At 46.5% G+C, this 14,593-nt stretch overlaps 1 protein-coding gene across 2 annotated transcripts in view; it reads right to left on the reverse strand.

Moving 5' to 3' along the window:
* PUS10 (pseudouridine synthase 10) overlaps positions 1–14,593 on the reverse strand; it is a 124,383-nt gene that overhangs the window by 85,136 nt on the left and 24,654 nt on the right. The gene's annotated exons all lie outside the window — the stretch shown is intronic.

The raw sequence follows: 14,593 nt of genomic DNA on the forward strand, positions 1-14,593 counted from the left end.
CGTTATACCCGGGGTCAGGAAGTCGCAGCGGGTGGCTGCGCGCTCTATGTCTAAAGATCACGTTGTTTCTTAGTGATTGTTTTCTGTGTTTGCCTTGCAATCCTTTTTGTCTCACTCAGGGATCCGTAGCTTCTCCTCCTCAGCTGTTTCTTGTCTGCCACTCCAAACCTCCTTATATTCTCCTCTCACACTTCTCTAGTTGCCAGTTATAGAGCTTCCTGTCTGGACTTCTATACTGACCCACTGGAGCTGTGAATCCTGGTTGTTGTTCCAGAGTGCTACCCTCCGGATCCCTGTTGGGCTTTTTGTTGTCTCCTGTTGTCGCCCACCTGGGATTATATGTTGAGTCTGTATTGTCTGTCCTCCCCTTGGTGTTTTCCTTTAGAGCTAGTGGTGCGGACTAGTGTTCCCACCGCCCTGTTCACTATCTAGGGCTCATCTTAGGGAAAGCCAGGGTTTTAGGCACGTGATCGGCGTACGGGTGAGGAACCCGTCTAGGGACGTCAGGGCAGCCAGGTGCCAGCCGCAAGGTGAGTCAGGGGTCACCACCTTCCCTCTCACTTGGGCAGGGCCTTCCTCTTTCCCTCCCTCTGTGTCACGTATGTGATAGTCACGCCGATCGTGATATGGCCATTTTAGTACAGTGAACTCATTGTCATGTTCAAGAAACCAATTTGAAATGATTCGAGCTTTGTGACATGGTGCATTATCTTGCTGGAAGTAGCCATCAGAGGATGGGGCTGGGGCAATATTTTTTTTTGCAAGTCAGAACTTTTGTTTTATAGCTGTATACAAGATTGTTTTTTGTGGGACGAGATGTTGTTCCATTGGTATCATTATGAGGTAGCTGGGACAATTCTGCTATCATTTGCATTTTTTGTCTTTTTAATGTTGTTCAAAGGGGCGGTTTAAATAAAATGTTATCTTTATGATTCAGGTTATGGCAAACAGAGCAATAGATAAGCATACTGTAGATGTGCAAGTTTCTTCTTTTTTTTTTTACCAGAATAAAACCATATTTTGTTTATATAAATAAACGCGATTAAAGTTTTTTACTCTCACTAGGAGACATGGCTTTTATAATGCAGTGGTATACCAATAACAGGGACAGGCTGTGTCAGTGTCACAGTCTAAGGCTCCATTCACACGTCCGCAAATGGGTCCGCATCCGTTCTGCAATTTTGCAGAACGGGTGCGGACTCTCTTTACTTCTCTATGGGGACAGAATGGAGACGGACAGCACACAGTGTGCTGTCCGCATCCGCATTGTGGAGCACGGCCCTGATCTTTTGGTCCGCAGCTCCGCAAAAGATAGAACATTTCCTATTCTTGTCCGCAGCTGCGGACAAGAATAGGCATTCCTGTAGGGGGTGCCGGCCATGTGTTGCGGATGCGCAATTTGTGGGTCTGCAACACACCATGGACGTGTGAATGGAGCCTAAGGGTCCATTCACGGCCCGTAAGTGTTCAGCGGATCCGCAAAACACGGACAATGGCAATGTGCATTCCGAAATTTGTGGACCGCACATCACCGGCACTATAATAGAAAATGCCTAATCTTGTCCGCAATTGCGGACAAGAATAGGACATGTTCTATTTTTTTGCGAAAACGGAAGCACAGATACGGAAGTGCGGATCCGCAAATGCGGACAGCACATTCTGGCCCCATTGAAAATGAATGGGTCTGCACCCGTTCTGCAAAATTGCGGAACCGATGCGGACCCATTTTGCGGACGTGTGAATGGACCCTAATAGACATACGGTCATGGCAGGCATAGGAGCCTTTGTTAGGCCTACGGCCATGCCAACGGATCAGCACCCCATGACTATGCTCCTGAGGGGGCAATGTGACAGGGAGCCTCTGTGTAACTGCCTAGATGCAACATTCACTAATGAACGTGGCATCTAGGGCGTGAAGCAGCCAACATCACAGTTAGGGCTTAAGCACACGAAGTCCGTAAATTGCAGATCTGCTAAACACGGATACTGGCTGTGTGCATTCTGTATTTTGCTGTTGGAACAGCTGGTCTCTAATAGAACAGTCCTATGCTTGTTGTAATGCGGACAATAATAGGACATATGGAAACAGAATGCACACGGAGTCATTTCCCTATTTTTTGTGGCCCCACTGAAGTGAATGGTTCAAAAAAACGGAATGGACACAGAAAAAAATAAAAATAAAGTTAGCGTGCATAAGACCTTAACTCTTATGCAGGATGTTACATTGGGAGCCATGCCACAGTCAGTGACGGGATTCCGTGCTGACATGGAGCGCTGTATCAGTATAGCCTGTCTTCAGTCCCTGCAGCCATGCCAGGATTAACTGCGCGGATTGCAGAGACTGAAGAAAGTATACAGGCTGCACCGATACATTGCTGCAAAAGGAAAAAAAAATATAAAAAAAATAAATAAATAAATAAATAAATAAATAGCCAGACATTAAAAGGCCAAATTAATGAGATTATTTTGATTAACTTCCCAGTCCTAAATGCAATCGGTCTCATTGAAAGACACCGGTTTCCATCAGTTTTATTAATTCATCCAACAAATCATGATGGGATTCTGAAAAAAAAAAAAAAAAAAAAAAAGCAGATGGGATGGAACAAATTAAAACGGCCATAAGTTTGAGTCCTACAGAAATCAATAGACCTAATTTTTTTCTTCCATTTATGCCTGATTTTGACAGAAATTGCAGAGAAGTCAAACAGTGCAAAATTTTGCTTGAAATTTGCAAAATAATAATAATAATAATAATAATAATAATCTTTATTTATATAGCGTCAATATATTCCACAGTGCTTTGAGGGGTTCATTTTCCAAAAATTTGAAAAATGTATATAAAAATTAATTAGAACAAGAGGAATGAGGGCCCTGCTCACCATAGCTTACAATCTATGAACACATGTCTACTTAAAGTGGGCACAGTCATAATGTAAATTTACTTTAAAGGGGTTGTCCAGCTTTTTGGACTTTTTTCTTTTTAACCGTCAACCCCTGCCCGCTGCCCCTGTCCTATAAACATCTGGAAGTATGAGGTCATGTGTGCTGGTGTGATGTGTCCCCAGGCAACACGTTACTGCTTGGTCATGTGCTGCTCGGAGACTTGACAAAGCTGAGGCCAGTCACTGGCTGCAGTGGTGCACGTCACCCAGCGGAAGACCACTGAAGAGAGCCAGAACAAAACGCTGCGGGGGAAAAGGGGAGTATGATTTTTTTTTTTTCAGACAGGTACAGCAGAGAAAAAAGAATTCAAAGAAAGCAATGAAATACGCCATTATTAAGATTAATAAAAGTGCCGCATTTATTGTGTTTTGGACACTTTTTAGAAAAGGGGCATGGACAAGGGGATTCATAAAATGCACCAGACTTATTAATGGGGCGGACCGTCATTTTGGTGCAAAATATCGTTGTTACCTAAGCTAGCTGAGAGGTCTAACAGGTCTGACGAGCAGGAAGAAACCGGATAATTGCTCGTTCAGTCAGCGCATATAAACACACAAAACAACAAGACACTTAGTATGTTGCTGCAGGGTGAAGGTGTCCGGGTAATACAGCAGACTCTTCATAAGGCTGAGTTCACATCAGCGTTCAGCCTTTCCGTTCTCCTGCTCCATTATAGGGGCAGGAGAACGGAAAGGACGGATTTGGCACATAACGGAGCCTACGGACCCCATAGACTATAATGGGGTCTGTTAGGTTTACCCCTCAGAAGATGATTTTGGAGCGGAGACTATAGTTGTGCCCGCAGGACTTTTGTCTCCACTTAAAAATCTTCTCCTCTGAGCGGAAACCTAACGGACCCCATTATAGACTATGGGGTCCGTAGGCTCTGTTATGGCCTGAATCCGTCCTTTCCTATTACGGAGAAGGAGAACGGAAAGGCTGAACGCCGATGTGAACTCAGCTTAAGGCCTCTTGCACACAAACGTTTTTTTTTTCCCCCCCCCCGTTTACATTCCGTATACGGAACCATTCATTTCAATGGATCAGCCAAAAAAAAACTACCGTTTTCGTATAGTTCAGTTTTTCAGTTCAAAGATAGAACATGTCCTATTATTGTCTGCATAACGGACAAGGATAGTACTGTGCTATCAGGGGCCAGCTGTTCCGTTCCGCAAAAAACTGATTGCACACGGACGTCATCCGTATTTTATAAGGATCCGTTTTTTGCAGACCACAAAATACTGAAAAAGCCATACGGTCGTGTGCAAGAGGCCTAATGCAATGCATTGTTTGGACAGAAACAGAAGAGAATGGGACTTTTTCTCCCTCTCTGTTTAGTCCCACACATAAGCATGAAAAATGACGTAATACCCAACGCTCAAGAGCACTCATGCTTTTTTTTTTTCTTTCTTCCTCTATCACATAGTAGGAGGGAGTACACTTTCAGGGACTCATAAGGGGAATCCCTTAAGACCTGTCTGACACAATGTGTGAGTCACCAACCATGCCAAGTGTCATGCAAACGAGAGCCCAGATGTCATACAGAGACAAGAGAAGGCGATTAAGATCTGCGCTGGGACACCAGTAACTTATCAGCTAGCTGCCATGTGTACTTTACACAATACCATATAACTAACGAGCGGTTTACTGTTAACCAGTTCAAGACCGGCCATTTACCCGCATCCTGACCAGGCATATTTTCAGTTTAAAGGGGTTGTCCCGTTTTGGCGATTATTGGTTAATAGGCTGATTTTCAATAACAGGCTACATAAAAGTGGGTTGTACCTTTATTTCTCTTTCCAGAGGTCCTCAATCTTCAGACTGGACTTGTGATTATTTGTTCAGCTGTGACGCTCCTAACGGGTGTGCTAAGCCTCGTCTTCCGCTTACCAAAGAGCCCTCAGCCCAGTGACATAGGGTTGCACCGGGTATCGAATTATTTATACCCAACCAATACTTTTGTACCGGTATCGATTCGATACTGGGATTTGACATTTACCGCGGAGAAGGAGTCTCCCCCCCCCCCCCCCCCCCCCCCCATGGTGCTGCTGCCAATAAGGGAGACGGGAAGAGGAGGGGAGGGCCTGTGGCCACTGCACCACCAATGATAATTAACCCATTAATACAAATATAGGCGGCGGGTGCCGGCGGCAGAATCACATAGCCGGCACCCGGCCTCTATGACAGGGAGCTGCGATCCGCGGCACCTGAGCAGTTAACTGCCGCGGATTGCAGCGCCCTGTCATAGAGGTTGGATGCTGGCTATGTGATTCTGCACACAAATACAGGAGGCGCAGAATGCCATAGCTAGCACCCGCCTCCTGTATTTGTATTAAAAAATTAAAATCATTGGTGGCAGTGGCCACAGGGTCCCCTCCTCCTCATTGGTGGCAGCTTCTGATCGGAGCCCCAGCAGTGTAATCCTGGGGCTCCGATCGGTTACCATGGCAGCCAGGACGCTACTAAAGCCCTGGCTATCTCCCTGCTGCTGTGTGTACTATGCACAGGGCAGCAGGGAGAATGTGAAGTCCTATTCACCCTGATATAGCTTAATTATGGTGAATAGGACAAGGGATGAAAAGATCCCAGGTTCTAGCCCCCAAGGGGGAAATGGTTATTAAATAAAAACAAGAATAATAATAAAGGGACACTGACAGGCCCAAAAAGCATATTTAGGGGTATATATGACAGTATAGGTCTTATAAAGGGTATTAGAATCATCTAAGTATCCCCCCTGTCCACCTCATAAATACAGTAATCTGAAGTTTTATAACCTGCTTTCCTGGCGTTCAATCTGCCCAAGGGGCGGTGCTTCATATCAACTTGCGCCCAACCAGCCTCGCCACAACTGCCGTTTGAAGCGCTGCCCAGCTCATCAATATTCACTGAGCTGGGCGGCTACTCTGAAGCGCTGTACTAGTGTCCCCGGCCATCTTCAGCGCATGCACCCGGCACCCTCACTGGCCGGGATCGCATCACGCGTCTGCTTTATGCACATGCACCGGGCACCCTCACTGGCCTGGATCGTATCGCACGTCTGCTTTATGCGCCAGCGCCGGGCACAGCAGCGTCCCGCATGCACATAAAGCAGACGCGCGATGCGATCCCGGCCAGTGAGGGTGCCGGGCGCATGCGCTGAAGATGGCCGGGGACACTAGTACAGCGCTTCAGAGTAGCCGCCCAGCTCAGTGAATATTGATGAGCTGGGCGGCGCTTCAAACGGCAGTTGTGGCGAGGCTGGCTGGGCGCAAGTTGATATGAAGCACCGCCCCTTGGGCAGATTGAACGCCAGGAAAGCAGGTTATAAAACTTCAGATTACTGTATTTATGAGGTGGACAGGGGGGATACTTAGATGATTCTAATACCCTTTATAAGACCTATACTGTCATATATACCCCTAAATATGCTTTTTGGGCCTGTCAGTGTCCCTTAAATCACCCCATTTCCCAATTTTAAATATAAAATATAAATAAACAAAGGAGTGTCCCAACATTACTTCATCAACGCTTTAACCCCTTCTGCCATGACTATATCAGCCCCGAGGGCAACGCACTGCAACATCTTCCGGTTTTGTGAAGACACAACAATAATCCATGAAATGATGGTGCAGCACAGTCTTATTCACTGAAACAGCGGACCTCTAAGCAGCCCCTGGCCAACTGCTTGGGAAAACCCCCTTTAATCCAGCCTCCCCCACATAGCTGTGTGCACAGCATATAGATTACCACTGGACCGTGTCAGAGGTTTTATGGAGTCCATTAAACAGTAGGTGAACCTTTGGCAAACTTGCATCGATATATTGCATCAGCAAGTTTTCTTCTATGTATCTATTACAACATATTAAGACAGACCTGAAATCAGGGCAGGGAAACAACCAGGAAAAGTTCTCTAAGCCATCCATCAGACCCAAGCTCTTCTACGACAGCAGTAGGACAAGGGCCACAGAACAGAAGATAAACCTTCATTTACAGGGGCTTTCAACCACAGTGTCCCACCGTCAGACAATCCCTACAACACGAGGTGCACAACGTTTGTAAAGCTCGGTGATTTCTCTCCACAGGGTCACTCTTCACCGGACACTGTGCAGGTGACGCACCTGAGCATGGCCGTTTCTAGCGCTGGGCGAGGGGTGCGATCGCATGGGGCACCACCTCGCGCTATTAACTAATGAGTGATTCCATTGTGAAAGTGCTTATTAGTACAGGACAGGAGGACCGGGGAGTGGCGAGTGTGGGACCGCTAGCAAGGTCCTGACAGGGTAAAGCTTCCGGACGTGGTGCATGTAGTGGTGCGGTGGCAGGAAGCAGTGCAGAACTGGCGTCAGCTAACAGTGCTGGACTGCACGAGGAGCCAGAGTGGTGGCAGCGGAGGCACCCGGAAGAAGAGAGGAGAGGGGAGGTTTTTCCATATATTTTTTTTGCCTGGTCTGAGGTCTGCATTTATGGGACAGAGGGGTTGTGTGGTGGTTACAGGGCGCAACAGGGGTCTGTAGAAATCTGCATTCTGATCTGGGGTCTGTATAAATTTGAGGTGTAATCAGGGGTCAGTATGAAATTGGCGTCTTATCTGTATAAATTTGGGCTCTGTATTAATTTTGGGGTCTGTCCTGAAGTTTGTATTAAAGGGGTTGTCTGGCTTTGGAGACAACAACCCCTGGAATCCTAACCTGTGCCCCTGGACATAATAAACCCACAAACCTGTCTGCGGACCCGCCACTGCTCCGTTCCCAGGCCTCAGTGGTCACAAAGGCTTCAATAGTACTTAAAGGGGTTGTCAGAGTTTTTTTTTTGTTTTTTCTAACTAAACAATTGTAACAGCTTCCCAATTAACTCACTTTATCTCCAGTGGCTGGTTTCTCAGATTTCACTGAGGGTTACATGACCTGTGATGTCAGCTTCTCTCCCTGCTCTGATAATGTTCATGCACAAACCTAAGGGTTCTTTCACACCTGCGTTATAGTCTTCCGGCATAGAGTTCCGTCGTCGGGGCTCTATGCCGGAAGAATCCTGATCAGGCCAAAAATCCTGAAGACTTGCCGCAAGGCCGGATCCGGAATTAATGCCCATTGAAAGGCATTGATCCGGATCCGGCCTTAAGCTAAACGTAGTTTAGGCGCATTGCCGGACACGACGTTTAGCTTTTTTAGAGTGGTTACCATGGCTGCCGGGACGCTAAAGTCCTGGCAGCCATGGTAAAGTGTAGTGGGGAGCGGGGGAGCAGTATACTTACCGTCCGTGCGGCTCCCGAGTGACATCAGGGCGCCCCACGCACATGGATGACGTGATCGCATGGCACGTCATCCATGCGCATGGGGCGCTCTGACGTCACTCTGGAGCGCCCCGGGAGCCGCGCGGACTGTAAGTATACCGCTCAACGCTCCTACTATGGCAACCAGGACTTTAATAGCGTCCTGGCTGCCATAGTAACACTGAAAGCATTTTGAAGACGGATCAGTCTTCAAATGCTTTCAGTACACTTGCGTTTTTCCGGATCCGGCGTGTAATTCCGGCAAGTGGAGTACACGCCGGATCCGGACAACGCAAGTGTGAAAGAGGCCTAAGATCTGTACAGGAGATGTCACTGTGCTGGCCACGCCCCCCTGCTGCTTATTGCTCTCTCCCAGGATTCTTAACCCCTTCAGGAGCACAGACTCAGGGCTGAAGTGTTTACTGTGTAGCTGCAGGCAGTAAGTTCTGCAGAGCATTGCAGGTAGGGGGAAGTTCCTGTGTGTATTAGCAGTGTCATTATACAGCTAGGACATACAACATGCTGCAGAGTCTCCCAGCAGGCAGACATGTCACTCAGGGCAGGACTTGTATTCACTCCCTTAGCAGTGCAGGGAGAGGGGCAGAGATAGTTTTTATTGCAAGTAAACAAAAGGGCCAGAAAAGAACCAGGGAAATGAGGAAATATATATATTTATTTGCCTAAAACTTGCTTAGCTTAGGTTACTTTCACACTCGCGTTTGGTGCGGATCCGTCTTGTATCTGCACAGACAGATCCGCACAGATAATGCAAACGCTTGCATCTGTTCATAACGGATCCATTTGCATTATTAATAAAAAAATAAAAAAAGTCAAAACTGATCCGTCTTGACTTACATTGAAAGTCAATGGGGGACGGATCCGTTTTCGATTGCACCATATTGTGTCAGTGAAAAACGGATCCGTCCCCACTAACTTACATTGTAAGTCAGGACGGATTTGTTTGGCTCCGCATCGTCAGACGGTCACCAAAATGCTGCAAGCTGCGTTTTAGTGACCGTCTAAAAAATGCAACGGAGACCAAACGCAGCCAAACTGATGCATTTATCCATTCAGAATGCATTGGGGCTTAACAGATCATACAAGAAACCCAGAAACGCCAGTGTGAAAGTATCCTTAGTTATATATCGCTGACCATCAGATTTACAGTGCTATATTAATTATTTTTTTCCATAACTCGTACAACCCCTTTAACAGCTGCAATGTACCATTCAAGACTCTGTGATTGCTGAGGCCTATGATTGGCTGCAGCAGTCATGGGACCAAGATACTTCCTGGGCCTGTGGGGACCAGAAGCATCAAGGAATGAAGCAGTGGTGGGACCACAGACAGACGAGTGGGTCTGTATTAAGAAGGGGGTTTCAAGCCATGTAAAATTTACTTTTGAAAACTGATTAGAATGTAAAAAAAAAAAAAGCCACCCTCCCTCTTGATGGATGTGACTGCTGCAGCCAGTGATTACAAATCTGGTATCGCTGTAATCATACTGTGGAATGAGGCGGGCATTTCATTTTCAGCATAAGGCCTCATGCACATGACCGTTGTGTGCATCCGTGGCCGTTGTGCCGTTTTCCGTTTTTTTTTGCGGACCCATTGACTTTCAATGGGTCCGTGGAAAAATCGGAAAATGCACCGTTTTGCAGCCGAGGCTGTGATCCGTGTATCCTGTCCGTCAAAAAAATAAGACCTGTCCTATTTTTTTGACGGACAACGGTTCACGGACCCATTCAAGTCAATGGGTCCGTGAAAGAACACGGATGCGCACAAGATTGGCACCCGTGTCCGTGATCCGTGGCCGTAGGTTGCTTTCATACAGACGGATCCGAAGATCCGTCTGCATAAAAGCTTTTTCAGATCTAAGTTTTCACTTCGTGAAAACTCATATCCGACAGTATATTCTAACACAGAAGCGTTCCCATGGTGATGGGGACACTTCTAGTTAGAATACACTACAAACTTTGTACAAGACTGCCCCTGCTGCCTGGCAGCACCCGATCTCTTACAGGGGGATATGATAGCACAATTAACCCCTTCAGGTGCGGCATATCCCCCTGTAAGAGATCAGGGCTGATCAGCAGACCCCCCCCCCCCAGTTTGAATATCGTTGGTGGCACAGTGTGCGCCCACCATCGGGCCCCCCCCCCCTCTATTGTAATAAATCGTTGGTGGCACAGTGTGCGCCCACCATCGCCCCCCCCCCTCCCTCCCTCTATTGTATTAAATCGTAGGAGGCACAGTGTGCACCCCCCATCGGCCCCTCCCTCCCTCTATAGCAGTAACAACATTGGTGGCAGTGTGCGGCCTCCCATCTCCCCCCCCCCCCGATCATTGGTGGCAGCGTAGTTCCGATCGGAGTCCCAGTTTAATCGCTGGGGCTCCGATCGGTAACCATGGCAACCAGGACGCTACTGCAGTCCTGGTTGCCATGGTTACTTAGCAATAGTACAATAGTAGAAGATTCATAGTTACCTGCTTGCTGCTGCGATGTCTGTGTCCAGCCGGGAGCTCCTCCTACTGGTAAGTGACAGGTCTGTGCGGCGCACTGCTAAAGAACTGTCACTTACCAGTAGGAGGAGCTCCCGGCCGGTCACAGACATCGCAGCAGCAAGCAGGCAAGTATGAATCTTCAACTATTGTACTATTGCTAAGTAACCATGGCAACCAGGGCTGCAGTAGCTTCCTGGTTGCCATGGTTACCGATCGGAGCCCCAGCGATTAAACTGGGACTCCGATCGGAACTACGCTGCCACCAATGATCGGGGGGGGATGGGAGGCCGCACACTGCCACCAATGTTGTTACTGCTATAGAGGGAAGGGGGGCGATGGTGGGCGCACACTGTGCCACCAACGATTTATTACAATAGAGGGAGGGAGGGGGCGATGGTGGGAGCACACTGTGCCACCAACGATTTATAACAATAGAGGGAGGAAGGGGGGGGGGCCCGATGGTGGGCGCACAGTGTGCCACCAACGATATTCAAACTGGGGAGGGGGGGGGGGTCTGCCCCCTGCTGCCTGGCAGCCCTGATCTCTTACAGGGGGATATGATAGTACAATTAACCCCTTCAGGTGCGGCACCTGAGGAGTTAATTGTGCTGATCACGGCCCCCTGTAAGAGATCGGGTGCTGCCAGGCAGCAGGGGGCAGTCATGTACACAGTTTTTCAGTATATTCTAACCTGAAGCGTCCCCATCACCATGGGAACGCCTCTGTGTTAGAATATACTGTTGGATCTGAGTTTCACGATGTAGCTCATATCCGACAGTATATTCTAACATAGAGGCGTTCCCATGGTGATGGGGACGCTTCAAGTTATGTTCGGTGTCCGCCTGGCCGTGCGGAGGCAAGCGGATCCGTCCAGACTTACAATGGAAGTCAATGGGGACGGATCTGTTTGAAGAGGACACACTGTGGCTCAATTTTCAAACGGATCCGTCCCCCATTGACTTTCAATGTAAAGTCTGGACGGATCCGTCTGAGGCTACTTTCACACTTAGAAATGTTTTAACAATATAATGCAGACGGATCCTCTCTGAAAGGAGCCACCGTCTGCATTATATGAACGCAAGTGTGAAAGTAAAGGGACTCCTGACTTTACATTGAAAGTCAATGGGGACGGATCCGTTTGCAATTGCACCATATTGTGTCAACGTCAAACGGCTCCGTCCCCATTGACTTGCATTGTAATTCAGGACGGATCCGTTTGGCTCCGCCAAAAATCAAGGAAGACCCACGGACGAAAAAACGATCACGGACCCACGGACCCTGTTTTTGCGGACCGTGAAAAAAAACTGTCGTGTGCATGAGGCCTAAAGTGAATGCTGGAATAACAAACCCCCTCCCAAAAAATAAGGAATTGTGGGACTATTTTTCTATTTCACCCACAAATAATTTTTCCCCTTTTCCAATGTAAGATACAGTAAGGCCTCATGTACACAACAGTTGTTTTTCTCGGCCTCCGTTCCATTTTTTTGGCAGATAGGATGGGGACCCATTCATTTGAATAGGTCAGCAAAAAAATGCTGATAGTTCATCCGTTTGTGTTCTGCGTCCGTTGTTCATGTTTCCCTTCAGCAAAAAAATAAAAAATAGTGCATGTCCTACTTTTTTCACATTTGCAGACAAGGATAGGCATTTATTACAAGGGATCTGTGGAAAAAAAAAATGGATCCTCCCCAAAAAACGGATGCCGCGTCCGTTTTTTTGGCGATGCACAATTTGCGGACGCAAAAAACAACTGTCGTGTGCATGAGGCGTAAATTTAATGGCGCCATCAAAAGTGTTTTATAGATCTTCATTTTATTGGATGCATGGTGTTCCACAACATGAAGATTAGCAGCTGCAGAAGTTAGAACACACCATCCAGTCACCTCTTCTATAACAGTCTGTATCTCATTGCAGCATTATTTTATGCCAAATTCCCTAGAAGCTGCCCTGCAACTGAGCACCATTCACTTTTCTCTAGGAATTATGGAGGTCTCAGCCGCTGGACCCATGCAATCAGTACATGTTGGCATATCTAACTGTAGTGAGAAAACTCCCTTAAAGGGGTATTCCGGTTGTTTCAAATTATCCCCGATCCACAAGATAGGGGATAACTATTAGGTCGGTCAGGGTCCTACCACTGGGACCCTCACCAATCACAAGAACAGGGGCCCTAATTCTAGAAAGAGCTGAGTGCTGTACTCAGCTATCTGCAAAACCATAGAAATGAATGGAGCGGCCGCGTTGATATTAGGGGGGCTGCAGGGGGTAAGGGGCCCCATTCTCATGATCAGTAGGGGTCCCAGCAGTAGGATTTAATAGATACCCCCTATCCTGTGGCTAGAAATAACAGGAATATGCCTTTAAAGTATAAAAGCAAGACATCATAAGCGTGCACAAATATTTTACTTGTGTAAGTGCTCCCTCTGCCTGGTGAATTGGTAAAATATCCGATTTTTGTCTGTAAAAGGGGTTTTCTGAGAGTCTGATATTGATGACCTATCCTCTATAAGGTCATCAGTATATGATCAGTGGGGGTCCAACATCTGGGCCCCTTAATGATCAGCTGTTTGAGACGGCTGCGGCCCTCTGGTTAGCACCGCTGCCTCCTCGCAGCTTACAAAGCAGAGCACTGTCCATTGGATAGCAGATGTGCTTGTCTTTACAGCTCAGCCACATGACGTCACTGGCCTAGTTGATCGGTGGCAGTGCCGGGAGTCGGACGCCCATGATCAAATATTGATTACCTACCCCGAGGACAGGTCACCAATATTAAACAAACAGTCATAAAACCTCTAAGTTCAAAAACATGTAATTGTTTGGTCACTATATCATATGCAGGTTTAGTCACCACTACATCAGCTGTAAAGCTACTATGAAAGGGCCTCCCATACGTTTCCCTCTCGGATGGCAGTATAGTGCAGTGACAGGCCCACTGATTTCAGAGGTCTTTTATTTGTGCATTAACCCTTAGAGGAACGGGCGATTTTCCATTTTTGTGTTTCCGTTTTTCACTCACCGCTTTCCCAGAGTCATAACTTTTTTTATTTTTCCGTTTACATAGTCTGATGAGGGCTTATTGTGCTTTCTAATGGCACCATTTCTGGTTGCATTTAAAGTAGTGGGAGGCAGGAACAAAAATTCCAAATGGGGTGGAATTGGAAAAAAAACGCAATTCTGACAGTTTTATTTTTCATTCACTATGAAGAAAAATTGACCTGTGTCCTTCATTCTCCAGGTCAGTGCAATTACAACGATACCACACTTGTTCATGTTTTCTTGCATTTTAATAAATTTAAAAATATATTTTTTTCATTACCATATTTTGACCCCTATAACTTCTTTGTAGTTACGCGTACGGAGCGTGAGGGCTCATCTTTGGTAGGGTGATCTTTACTTTTTAGTGATACCAAAAAGTCACACACACTTCAAAATGGTAATTTTTTTATAAAAAAATTATGGGAAATTAAGTGACCCAAAAAAAAATAAAAAAATGGCAAATTGGTTATTTTTTATATTTTTTTTACATTACACCATTCACCGTATGGGATTAATATTGTTCGATTTTAATAGTAAGGACGTACATACATATATATATATATATATATATATATATATATATATATATATATGCGCACGTCCTTACTATTAAACTACTATATATATATAATTTTATTTTTTTAAGTCACCCTGGGTGACTATAACTATAACTGGCTGGCATTGCAAAATTGCCCATTGTCTTCATTGATGGCTACATAGCCATTAGAATTCGAAGTTGATTAGTTCAAACACTTTGGGGGAGATTTAACTGGTGTAAAGTAGAACTCGCCACGGCATCTGAGGGGTGGAATGTATGTGACCAGCATTATGGCTGATCCCATAAATGTGTTGTAGGTCTCA

The sequence above is a fragment of the Bufo gargarizans genome, chromosome 4 (genome assembly GCF_014858855.1).
Source record: "Bufo gargarizans isolate SCDJY-AF-19 chromosome 4, ASM1485885v1, whole genome shotgun sequence".
Taxonomy (NCBI): domain Eukaryota; kingdom Metazoa; phylum Chordata; class Amphibia; order Anura; family Bufonidae; genus Bufo; species Bufo gargarizans.